The following is a 13749-nucleotide window of genomic DNA, read 5'->3' as shown; positions in this document are numbered from 1 at the left end:
AATCGAATTTTAATTGAAAACAAAGTAATCCCTGCAGTATGGAAGTCAGCTTTTGTGGTTCCTCTCTTAAAAGGAGGTGACCCAGCTGTTTTAACAAACTACAGACCAATATCAAACTTGTGTGTCTTATCTAAAATTTTTGAATCTCTTGTGTGTGATCAACTTAAAGAGTTTCTCTACTCAAATGAACTGTTCTCAAATTTGCAATCAGGCTTTAGGAAAAAGCACAGCACAATGACTGCTGCTACAAAAGTGGTTAATGATATACTTGTTGCTCTTGATAAAAAGCAATACTGTGCTGCACTTTTTATTGATCTGTCAAAGGCATTTGACACTGTGGACCACACAGTTTTAAAGCAAAGGCTCATCAGTCTTGGTCTGTCAGATGATGTAGTCTCGTGGTTCACAAATTATTTGAGTGACAGGACCCAATGTATTAAACATGATGGTTTATGTTCTGAATTCTTGAGTGTTCACAACGGGGTGCCGCAGGGCTCTGTGCTCGGACCCCTCCTGTTCATTATGTACATTAATGATCTGGGACAAAGCGTGTTGGACGCCAATATGCATTTTTATGCTGATGACACAATAATTTACTCCTTTGGCTCATGCTCAGCTGCTGCTGTTGCTTCGTTGCAGAAAGCTTTTAATGTTGTGCAGCACACACTTCTGCAACTAAAACTAGTCCTTAATGCGGACAAAACTAAACTGATGTTGTTTTCAAATTCCAGGAAAAGCCCACAATTTTCCCCCAAAGTGTCCACTCTGGAGGGAAATGAAATAGAGGTGGTTCTTGGTATTTTGGTATCTTGGTATTTTGCTTGACGACACTTTGACTTTTAAACCCCATGTTGAGAACCTCGTGAAGAAACTAAAACTAAAACTGGGTTTCTTATTTCGGAATAAATGTTGTTTTTATTTTGAGGTCAAAAAGCGTCTTGTCACTGCAACTTTTTTATCTGTTTTAGATTATGGGGATGTGTTGTATATGAATGCTTCAGCTCAGTGTTTGAGTAAGATTGACTCTGTATATCATGCTGCTTTGAGGTTTGTTACAAATTGTAGAGCCTTGACCCATCACTGTGAACTGTACTCTCGAGTGGGATGGCCTCCTTTGTCCACCAGGAGGTTGACTCACTGGTACATTTTTATTTACAAGGCTATGCTTGGACTGCTGCCCTCTTATATTTGTAATTTGATCACATTGAAAAGTGTTGATTCTTATGCTTTGCGTTCCAATGATCTTTTGTTACTCTCTGTTCCATTTGCCCGCACTGAGCTGGGGAAAAAGGCTTTTGTTTTCTCTGCCCCTTCTGCATGGAACATGTTGCAAAAGGACTGGAAACTAACGGAACTTGTTTCATTGAACGATTTTAGATCCAGATTAAGAGCACTTGAGACGGCCTCATTGATTTGTAACTGTTTTATATAATTTTTATGTGATTGTAAGTGAAACTTTTATTTGTAACTGTAATGAAAACTGTTTTGCTGCCTCTTGGCCAGGACTCCCTTGAAAAAGAGGTTCTTAATCTCAACGGGACTATCCTGGTTAAATAAAGGTTAAATAAAAAAAATAAAAATAAATAAAAAAATAACAAAATAACAAAATACAGAAGGGAAAAAACTATACAAGACAAGACTTAACAATGGCAGCATGGACGTGTGGAAACAAGAACAATGAACCAACAAGAACTGAAGCGAAAACCGATAACTAAGTACACACACTAATTGAGCATGATGAGACACAGCTGGGCAAGACACAAGTGGAAGGGGGTGCTGATTGGTTGACACATGAGGAAGGGCAGGCAAACACAGGTGGACATGGCAAGGCTTAACAAGACTAGGGAAGACAAGGAAAGCAGAACATAAACATGACAAACTCTAAACTAGAAACCCAACAAAAACAAAGCAAACGTACCCCAAACAGAACCAAAACATGACACTTTCGTGACCGACAAACTTTACGCTCTGCCCACCGAATCCTGCTCGATCCCTCTCACTCACTTCATCCAATGTTTGAGTGGCTTCCATCCTCTCAACAGGCTGAATTTCCCACGCTGCCGAACACAGCGGAGGACGACTACATTTGTCCCCAGAGCACTTTCTTTGGTTTTTTATTGTTAGTTAGCTGGAATTGTTTTTAGTATTTATTTATTTATTATTTTTAGTATTTATTATGTTTTTTTATGTTCATTGGTTTAATGCCTGTTTTGTTTTTTTGTTTTTGTTTTTTTTACTTGCTCGTATGGCATTGAATTGCCCCTTGGGGACAAATAAAGTGTTTTTGAATTGAATTGAATATTTACCTACTTATGGTATTTATTAATTTTTAAGTTATTTGGTTTACTTTGTATCATTTTAAGGTGTCTGATTTATTTTATGTTCATATATGGATAATTTTTTACACATCTACTTCTTATTCATTTCCAATAAAATTTTTATTTGTATTTGATTTTGATTTTATTTGTTCATTTTTCCTTTCGGACAGCATTGTGACAATCAAACATTTCATCATACAATTTTAACATATAATAACCGAAAAGAAAAAGGGCTGGCAGGAAGAAGCATAAAGCTTATAAATTCCCGCCCCCATCCTATACTAGGACGCAGAAAATAAAACAATTATAGTTAAAAGTCAGCAGAGATGATAAAATTTCACTCAGTTCATCGTGTCCATGAAGTTAGTTATCCAGTTGATTACATTCGGAGTCTTTTGATTCAGGCAAATGGATTATTAAATGTTCAATCAGTTCATCTTCACCAGTGATCTGATCACATGTAGCTCATGACAGTAGATTCGTTCCAATAGTTTGTTGATCTTGTTGATTAGTACCATGTAGATTGTCTCAGTCCAGTAGCTTTAGATAACTGGGCATAGTGAAAGCTATGTGTCCGACACCTCCTTCAGTCAGATCCGTCTTCATCACGATTTCGGTTCATCGCAGTTTCCAGTCCGACTTTTTTCTCCAGTCCAAGCAACCTTGTGGCCATGTCTCTCCTCACTCTGTTCATGGCAAGGTTGAGTGCTGCAAGGTCGTTTTTCACCAGAGAAGTGTCATCACAGGCCTTAGTTCGGCCGGCTTGCACGCCAGTGATGGCTCTCAGGGTGGCCGCAGCCATTTCCTCTGCATTCTTCTGGCGATCAGACATTTTTCGTAGCGTACGAAACAGCCAGTGGAATCCAATCCCAAGCAGCATCAGCATAACCACCAGCACAGCAAGCAGGTACAAATCTTCCACGTCCTCCAAATCCAGACTGGTCAGACACAATGGTCTCCACTTAGCCCAGGAATCTTCAGCATATCCAGACATGTGAGTTCCACTTGGACATGAACGCTGAGTAGGTCCAGGTCTCATCGTAGAAAAGATTTTGTCAAACGCACTTAGAGACCAGCTAATTAGATCCATACTGGTTTGTCGAAAGTTTTTGGAGCAGAGTGTCCTTTTATCAGCACTCAGCACAGATGCTGTTTTCAAATGATTCAAGATTAAATGTCCTTGCACTTCAACAACATAGTCAGACTTCGTGGATATACTTCTTGCCAGTTTTTTTTTTATTAACTGTGTTATCTGAGGAATCCATGTAAGCATCTCGTCAATAATTATTCCCAACACATTGTGTTGGCTTACCCGTTCAATATTTACATTAGAAATTTGTATGCTGATATTTTCTTTAGTTCCTTTTTTACCAAATAACATAAAATTAGTCTTGTTAAGATTAATAGACAATTTATTGGCATGAAGCCATTGTTGTAGTTTATATAATTCCTCATTTATTATTTGCACTAGCTTCTGTATATCCTCACCTGTACAGAAAATGTTTGTATCATCAGCAAAGAGTACCATCTTTAACACAGTAGAGACTTTACATATATCGTTTATATACAGTATAAACAATTTAGGGCCCAAAACCGAGCCCTGAGGTACACCACATAAAACTTCCATTTTATTAGAAGTACTCCCTCCAAATGTCACATACTGAAATCTTTTGGATAGATAGCTTCGTAACCAATCTAATACAGTGCCCCTAATCCCCATTCTCTCTAATTTATTCAATAATATTTTGTGATTTACAGTGTCAAATGCTTTTTTTTAGATCAAGAAATATTCCAATAGTATATAATTTTCGGTCAATAGCATCTGTGATTATTTCCATGGATTCAGTCAGGGCTTGGGCCGTAGAATGTTCTTTTCTAAAACCATATTGACTATCATCTACCAATTTATGTTTAGTTATAAATTTATCAAGTCTATTATTGAAGAGTTTTTCTAATATTTTTGACAACTGTGGCAAAATTGAGATGGGTCTATAATTACCATAATCATGAACATCACCAGTTTTGTATATAGGAATAATTTTTGCAATTTTCATTTCATCTGGGAATGTCCCAGTCTGAAATGATAAATTACATATATAAGTTAGTGGATGTAGGATTTCATTTATTATATTCTTGATTAACTTCATATCAAAACCGTTTGTGTCACAAGAGTTTTTTGCTGTGCATTTAGCAACCAGGTGTCTTATCTCAGTGTCCATGACTGGCTCCAAAAACATGGAGTGTAGGTTTCCTGTATAACTGTTATCATAGTGAGAGGATTCTCGAATTTTCTTGGCGAGATCAGCTCCTACAGTTACAAAAAAAACTCATTAAAATTGTTTGCAATAACTTCTGTATTCACTACTTTTTATTAATGACATTAAAATATTCAGGATAAGATAGTTTATCCTTTTTATTCTTTCTTATAACTTCATTCATAATATCCCATAATTTACAAGTAAAGTTTTTGTTTTCATCTAATAATTTAGTATAATCCTGTTTTTTACAGTCCCTTAAAATAGAATTTAGCTTATTTCTATATCTTTTCTATCTGTCCTCTGCCTGTTTGGTTCTTTGTTTAATAAATATCTTGTATAAATTGTTCTTTTTTCTACAAGCATTTATTAATGACTTACTCATCCATGGTTTAGATTGTAAATGTTGTTTCAGATAAACCTTCTTTACTGGACAGTGTTTATCATACAATTGTTCAAGTTTGTTTATAAAGTAGCCATAAGCCATATTCACATTTATTGCAACATAAACACAACTCCAGTTTTGAGTCAACAGTTCATTTCTTAATGCAATAATATTCTCCTCTGTCCTAAATCTTTTATATATAGCTTGTACTTGTCTAATACCATTTTGATACCATGTATAATTAGCAAATATTGGAAGATGATCCGTTATATCATTAATCAGTATACCACAATTGATTTCATTTAACAAAATATTTGTATAGATATTATCTATTAGAGTAGCACTATGGGTCGTAATTCTTGTAGGACATGTAATTAATGGATGCAGACCTAGTGAGTACATTGTATCAGTGAAGTCTTCAATATGTATGTTTTTGTTGGGGTTTAACAGATCTATATTCATGTCACCACAAAAGAATATTTGTTTGTTGTGGATTGTTGACAAACGTTTTTATATACATTCGGTAAACATTTCCACCTTAGAGTCCGGTGTGAGATAGATACAGCTTACAATTATATTTTTACCTTTTATCACATTAATTTCAATCGTAATACATTACATGAGATTGTCAACCTGTATCGACATATTATGTAGTATATCAAACTTAATGTTGCTATCCACAAACAAGGCCACCCCTCCACCTCCTTTACCAATTCGATTTGTACATACCAGAATTATATCCAGGTAAATCAATATCCAAGTCCTTGTTTTCTTTCATCCATGTTTCTGAGATTGCAATAATATTTATTTAATTGTTGAACTTCTGCAGGTATTCTTTAATATGTCCAAAGTTTGTATATAGGCTCCTGCTGTTGAAATGAATTATTGAGAGCTTACCAATGAGATTAATTGATTTGTAGAATTGTTCTTCAGTATAGTAGTGGCACTTGTCCGCTTTGTTGTTGTAGAAGTTTTTGTCCGGGTCAAATATTCCATTTGGATCGTTCAAGGCATATTCCACAAATTGATCATCTAAGTCTGTGTAGTTTGGTGATATGGGGTCAACCTGACGGGGAGGTGAGTGCATATGCAATTCAATTTTTGGATACTCAGTTTTCATTGCAAATACAAAGAAAATTGCCCTGTTTCGAGCTGGGGACCTTTCGCGTGTGAGGCGAATGTGATAGCCACTACACCATGGAAACAGACGCTGGCGTTTACCCTGTTGGCAGGATTGGCAAACAGCATAGCTGTCTGGCATTCCCAATTTTAGTGACAGTTTTCCCTCTATGCCTGTCCAGGTAGCAAACACAGAAATCTTTCCTCTTTAGTGTAGTGGATAGTATCTCCGCCTGTCATGCGGAAAACTGGGGTTCGATTCCCCAACGGGGAGGTGGTGCCTGTGCTGTTTTCTTTTTGGATACTCCGTTTTCATTGCAAATACAAAGAAAATTGCCCTATTTCCACCCGGTTTCGAGTCAGGGACCTTCGCGTGTTAGGCAAATGTGATAACCACTACACCATGAAAACAGACGCTGGAGTTTCATGTGCTGACAGGGTTGGCAAAGAGCATAGCTGGCTGGCATTCCCGATTTTAGTGACAGTTTTCCCTCTACGCCTGTCCAGGTCGGCAGCACAGAGTCCTTTCCTCGTTAGTATAGTGGATAGTATCTCCTCCTGTCACGCGCAAGACTGGGGTTCGATTCCCTGACGGGGAGGTGAGTGCAGGTGCAATCCAATTTTGGATACTCAGTTTTCATTGCAAATACAAAGAAAATTGCCCTGTTTCCCACCCGGTTTCGAGTTGGGAACCTTTCGGGGGTGAGGCGAATGTGATAACAACTCCACCATGGAAACAGACACTGGCGTTTATCCTGTTGGCAGGATTGGCAAACAGCATAGCTGTCTGGCATTCACAATTTTAGTGACCGTTTTACCTCTACGCCTGTCCAGGTAGCAAACACAGAATCCTTTCCTCTTTAGTGTAGTGGATAGTATCTCCGCCTGTCATGCGGAAAACTGGGGTTCGATTCCCCAACGGGGAGGTGGTGCCTGTGCTGTTTTCTTTTTGGATACTCCGTTTTCATTGCAAATACAAAGAAAATTGCCCTAGTTCCACCCGGTTTCGAGTCAGGGACCTTCGCGTGTTAGGCAAATGTGATAACCACTACACCATGAAAACAGACGCTGGAGTTTCATGTGCTGACAGGGTTGGCAAAGAGCATAGCTGGCTGGCATTCCCGATTTTAGTGACAGTTTTCCCTCTACGCCTGTCCAGGTCGGCAGCACAGAGTCCTTTCCTCGTTAGTATAGTGGATAGTATCTCCGCCTGTCACGCGCAAGACTGGGGTTCGATTCCCTGACGGGGAGGTGAGTGCAGGTGCAATCCAATTTTGGATACTCAGTTTTCATTGCAAATACAAAGAAAATTGCCCTGTTTCCCACCCGGTTTCGAGTTGGGAACCTTTCGGGGGTGAGGCGAATGTGATAACAACTCCACCATGGAAACAGACACTGGCGTTTATCCTGTTGGCAGGATTGGCAAACAGCGTAGCTGTCTGGCATTCACGATTTTAGTGACCGTTTTACCTCTACACCTGTCCAGGTAGCAAACACAGAATCCTTTGCTCTTTAGTGTAGTGGATAGTATCGCTGCCTGTCACGCGGAAGACTGGGGTTCAATTCCCCAACGGGGAGGTGGTGCCTGTGCTGTTTGCTTTTTGGATACTCCGTTTTCATTGCAAATACAAAGAAAATTGCCCGGTTTCCACACGGTTTCCACGCGGTTTCGAGCCAGGGACCTTTCTCGTGTTAGACGAATGTGATAACCACTACACCATGTAAACAGACACTGGCATTTACTCTGTTGGCCGGATTGGCAAACAAAATAGCTGTCAGGCATTACCGATTTTAGTGACAGTTTTCCCTCTACGCCTGTCCAGGTAGCAAGCACAGAATCCTTTCCTCGTTAGTATAGTGGATAGTATCTCCGCCTGTCACGTGGAAGACTGGGATTCCATTCCCCAATGGGGAGGTGGTACCTGTTCTGTTTGCTTTTTGGATACTCAGTTTTCATTGCAAATACAAAGAAAATTTCCCCGTTTCCACCCGGTTTCGAGCCAGGGACCTTTCGCATGTTAGGCGAATGTTATAACCACTACACCAGTGGTGTCAAACATACGGCCCGCGGGCCGGATCAGGCCCGCAGAGGGGTTTAATCCGGCCCGCAAGACTTTGTAAAGTTAAAAAAAAAAAATTGTAATGTCGGACCAATTAATCAACCAGCCACAATCAAATATATAAATTTGTAATTTCACAAGCAGTTCTCAGATGAGTAACGGAAATAGTACACGGAATCGCTGTGGAAGTCATTATTTTCCACACAACTTAAAGTTATGGTTTGTTTAAAAAAAAAAAAAAAAAAAATTTTTTTTTTTTTTTTTTTTTTTTTAATCATAGACCAACATAAACCTGTTAAATACGACACAAAATTCAATTTCTGGTAACACCAATACATATGACAGGGATTAAAGTCCTTATAACTTCATTAACTGTGCCACACAATGCATTCTGGGAACTATATATATGCAAAACAGGTCGATTTAACACGTCCGGAACCCATACAGACAAAGTGTTGCCGCGTTTCTTTTGCATTTGCGTTATTTTTTTAAACAATAGATTACAGTTGAGCTCCATAATTTAGGTCTTAAAAAAAAATCTGCGTATAATTGACAGCAATTGTTTTTAAGTTATATACCATTATTTTACCAATTCGGCCCGCTTAGTAATATATTTTCGTCCATGCGGCCCCTGAGCTAATATGAGTTTGACACCCCTGCACTACACCATGGAAACAGACACTGGAGTTTCACGTGCTGACAGGGTTGGCAAAGAGCATAGCTGGCTGGCATTCCCGATTTTAGTGACAGTTTTCCCTCTACGCCTGTCCAGGTAGCAAACAACGAGTCCTTTCCTCGGTAGTATTGAGGATAGTATCCCCGCCTGTCATACGGAAGACTGGGGTTCGATTATCTGACAGGTAGGTGAGTGCATTTGCAATTCAATTTTTGGATACTCAGTTTTCATTGCAAATACAAAGAAAATTGCCCTGTTTCGAGCTGGGGACCTTTCGCGTGAGGCGAATGTGATAACAACTACACCATGGAAACAGACGCTGGCGTTTACCCTGTTGGCAGGATTGGCAAACAGCATAGCTGTCTGGCATTCCCGATTTTAGTGACAGTTTTCCCTCTACGCCTCTCCAGGTCGCAAACACAGAATCCTTTCCTCGTTAGTATAGTGGATAGTATATCCGCCTATCATGTGGAAAACTGGGTTTTGATAACCCAAAGGGGAGGTGGTGCCTGTGCTGTTTGTTTTTTGGATACTCAGTTTTCATTGCACATTCAAAGAAAATTTCCCTGTTTCCACCCGGTTTCGAGCCCAGGACCTTTCTCGTGTTAGGCGAATGTGATAACCACTACACCATGAAAACAGACACTGGAGTTTCATGTGCTGACAGGGTTGGCAAAGAGCATAGCTGGCTGGCATTCCCGATTTTAGTGACAGTTTTCCCTCTATGCCTGTCCAGGTCGACAGTACAGAGTCCTTTCAACTTATAAAAAGAAACAGGATCAAAAATTAGAAAAATACCTGGAAGATAAAATTAAACAACTAACGGATGAATATGTATTAAACCCAAATAATCAAATATGGATAGAACTACAGAATATAAAAATACAGTTAGATAACATGTTATCTAAAAAGACAGAGTTTATAATACAACAGTTGAGATATAATAATTTTGAACATAATAATAAATCAGGTAAATTCCTGGCAAATCAACTTCAACGGAATCGGGAAAAATCTCTTATAACGGCTATTAAAGATATAAATGGTGTATGCACACAATCACCAGAAGAAATTAACCATATTTTTTATAACTATTATCGAAATCTATACACAGAAATTAATAGACCTAACCCTGAATATATTGAGGAATTCCTAAACAGCTTAAATATACCTCAGTTATCTATTGAACATAAAGATATTCTCGATACCCCGCTTACTATAGATGAGTTGTATCGTGCTTTAGACAGTATGCCTAATGGCAGAGCACCTGGTCCAGACGGCTTTCCGGCTATATTTTTTAAACATTTCTGGTTAATGTTTGCTCCATTATTTCTAAGAGTAGTAACTGAAATTAAAAGTAAAGGTGATATACGTCAAGATATGAATATAGCAGCAATTAAACTTTTATTAAAGCCAGAAAAAGACCCTACCCTCCCGTCAAGTTACCGACCGATATCACTAATTAATACCGATATTAAAATTATCGCTAAGGCCTTGGCATCTCGATTAGAGACGGTAATCTCGACAATTATTCATAGTGATCAAACAGGTTTTATTAAAGGTCGTCATTCTACTAATAATATTAGGAGACTCTTTAACTTGATTAGTATGTCACAGCGGTATGATAAAAAGGCAGTTGTTATTTCGCTGGATGCAGAAAAAGCATTCGATAAAGTTAACTGGTCCTTCCTCTTTGCTGTCTTAAATAAATTCGGCTTCGGGGAGTCATTCATTCAATGGGTCTCAATATTATATGATTCTCCTAAAGCTACAGTTACTACTAATGGGATTACATCACAGAGTTTTACTTTACAAAGGGGAACAAGACAAGGGTGCCCAATTTCTCCTTTATTATTTGCTATATTTATTGAGCCGCTTGCATTAGCTATACGTCAGGATGGACGGATCCAAGGAATCCACTCCGGGACAATAGAACATAAAATTAATCTATATGCCGATGATATATTACTCTATTTAGAAGAACCTGCTATCTCGCTAGGGGAAGCATTTAAATTAATAACTAAATTCTCTCACTTATCAGATTACTCGATTAACTGGACAAAATCAACATTATTACCTATTACAGAAAATTCATGGAATCCTACAAGTCAGGATCCACACTACTCCTTTCCTACAGGTAATTTAAAATACTTAGGTGTTAAAATTTCACCTAAGTTAACTGAATTAACTTCTTTAAATTTTTCACCATTATTGGATAGTATCCGTAGTGACCTGGAGCGCTGGAATAATCTTCCGATCTCTTTAATAGGACGGATAGCTACTATAAAAATGAAAGTTTTACCAAAGATTAATTATTTATTTTCAATGATTCCATTTAAACCTACGTCTAACTGGTTCCAATCGCTGGACTCTGCTATCATAAAATTCTATTGGAATAAAAAAAAAGCCAAAATTAGTCTATCTACTCTTCAGGAAAGTAAATCTAAAGGAGGTTTAGAGGCACCAAACTTTATGTACTATTATTTAGCTAATCAACTACAATATCTTGTGCTATGGACACAACCCAACAGAGATACTAACTGTTGGTTGGAATTGGAGCAGAAGGATTGTAATAATCTTAGACTGTCAGATTTACTCTTTATTACAAAATCAATAAGACGACATAATTGTTTTAAAAACCCAATGATAGCCGCCACCCTGACTGCCTGGTGGAAGGCATTAGAAATTACAAACTCCCAATTTGCGCCCTGTGGGCTCTCTCCCATTTGGCATAACCCCGACTTTCAACTTAATAATCAGTCGTTCCATTTAAGCCTATGGGAGCAGAAAGGAATTACACACCTTCATCATCTTTTCTCAGATAATAAGTTTATATCGTATACAAACTTGGTCCAGAAATATGAAATAAAAAAGGGAAATTTCTTACATTATCTGCAAGTTAAAAATATGGTTAAGAAACAAATCCCAACACTTCAGGATACGCTCCAACTGCCTGTCTTAGCTAAAGATATTATAAAGCTTTCTCCAACAACAATAAAGAAAATATCAAAAATATATAAGTTATTTTTATACACAAATAAAACGTATTTACCGACTTTAAAATGGGAAAAAGACTTGTCTATAGTTCCGGAACCAGACTTTTGGACCCAAATCTGTGAAAATGTATTTAAAATGACCAAACAGACAAATGTGCAACTTATCCAATATAAGATACTTCATAGAACATATATTACACAATATATGATGAAAAAAATGGGACTCTCTGACTCCGACATTTGTCTCCAGTGCTCACAAAACACTGCCGATACTTATCTTCATGCTTTATGGTCATGTACTCCAGTGCTGCATTTCTGGACTAAAATCTTGGAAAAGCTCGCTGATATATTAAACTGTAGGCTTCCTTTATCTCCAAGATTGTGTTTACTAGGTGACTTAACAATAACTGAGCTACCATGTAAACAATCTCAATCTATATTTATAGCCCTTACTATTGCTAAAAAAATAATCCTTGTCAATTGGAAAAATAAACAATCTCTAAATATCGACCACTGGTTAAACTTACTAATAAATTATATCTCAATGGAAAAAATCTCTGCCTTAAATAAAAATCAAGTATCAAGATTTAAACAAATATGGTCTATGTACATAGAATATTTTAATCTCAATTTGGCAACTTAATCCTGCCAAGATTCTGCCTGTTAACGAGAGCCACCACATCGTTACAACTTCTGTTTTCGCTGCTCCTGTATTTGGTATTTTGTATCTGATTGTTTTTATTTTTATATAGTCAGGAACCTAGTTGCTGCTAGTGGGCTCGAGCATACCACACTATACGACACTATACTCAATAACTCCTTAAGATCTATTTCTAGTGGGCACTAAGCATCAACACTTGGTGTTACTGCATGCTAATTAGTCAATTTTCTTGACGCCGTCCCCTGTGGTCGGGCGGGGGTGGTTCTGCCCCCCCCCCCCGTTGTCTGCTCGGTGGCGGTTGCGTCTTGGCCGCTCCCTGGGCCCCCTGTGGGGTGCGGTGTTGGGGTGCTTCCCCTGGTGCCCGGGGCGGTGCCGTCCCGGCGCGGTCCGCTGCTCCGTGCCCGGCGGCGCGGTTCGGGGTGGGTGGGCCTCCGGTGTGCCCCGTGGTTCCCTCTCCCCTCCCCCTTCCTCCCCCCCGTCGCCTCTCCCTCCTCGCCTCCTCCCGCCCATCCTCCTCTGCCTCCCGTTCCCTTTTCCCTTGTCGCCCTCCCTCCTCCTCTCCCCCCCCCGCCTCCTGCCCTGCAGCCGCCCTTTCGCCTTCTTGTCGTCTTCTCCCCGCTTCCCCCGCCCCCCCCCCCCCTTCCCTGTCTGCCCTGCGGCCCCTCCCCCTCCCTCTCCCTGGGCCTGGGGCTCCCTCCCCGGCCCGGGCGTCGGGCTCCGGGGGCCGGGCGAGGGTTTGGGGCCTGCCCCACTCCGGTATAACTCCTGGCGCCCCGGGCGGGCTCCGGTGGCCGGTGGGCTGTCCGGTAGCCCTGCTGCGCTGGCTGTCCGCCCATTGTGGTGCCGGGTGGATGAGGTGGGGGGCGGCAGGGGGTGGGGGTGCTGGGGGGCGGGCGTGCCACCTACACCCGCCGGGTTGGGTGAGGCCCCGCTGGTCGCTCCTCTTACTCACTTCACTAGCTTGCACTATACACTTTGTAAATATACACATAGGGCACACAACACATTTCTTGGTGGGGTGGGGAAGGGTGGAAACACCGTCTTCACCCTTCAACTCCCCTCCAATTTTAATGCACCTCACGTCCAAGGGGAGGGGTGAGTTGGGGCGGGGAGCCATCAGAGGGGATGGACTGCAGTGCCTGGCAGCGCTGTGGTCCCCCCCATTTGTGTCCCTGCCCCACCACTTTGTCCCTCCATTCCCTTTTTTAATGCACCACACATATACATATTCATTTTTTTGGGGGGGATACGGGTGTGTCGGAGTAGGGGAAATTTTTTCCCT

This window comes from Festucalex cinctus, chromosome 19 (assembly GCF_051991245.1).
Source record: "Festucalex cinctus isolate MCC-2025b chromosome 19, RoL_Fcin_1.0, whole genome shotgun sequence".
Classification (NCBI taxonomy): domain Eukaryota; kingdom Metazoa; phylum Chordata; class Actinopteri; order Syngnathiformes; family Syngnathidae; genus Festucalex; species Festucalex cinctus.
This window is presented reverse-complemented; position numbering follows the sequence as displayed.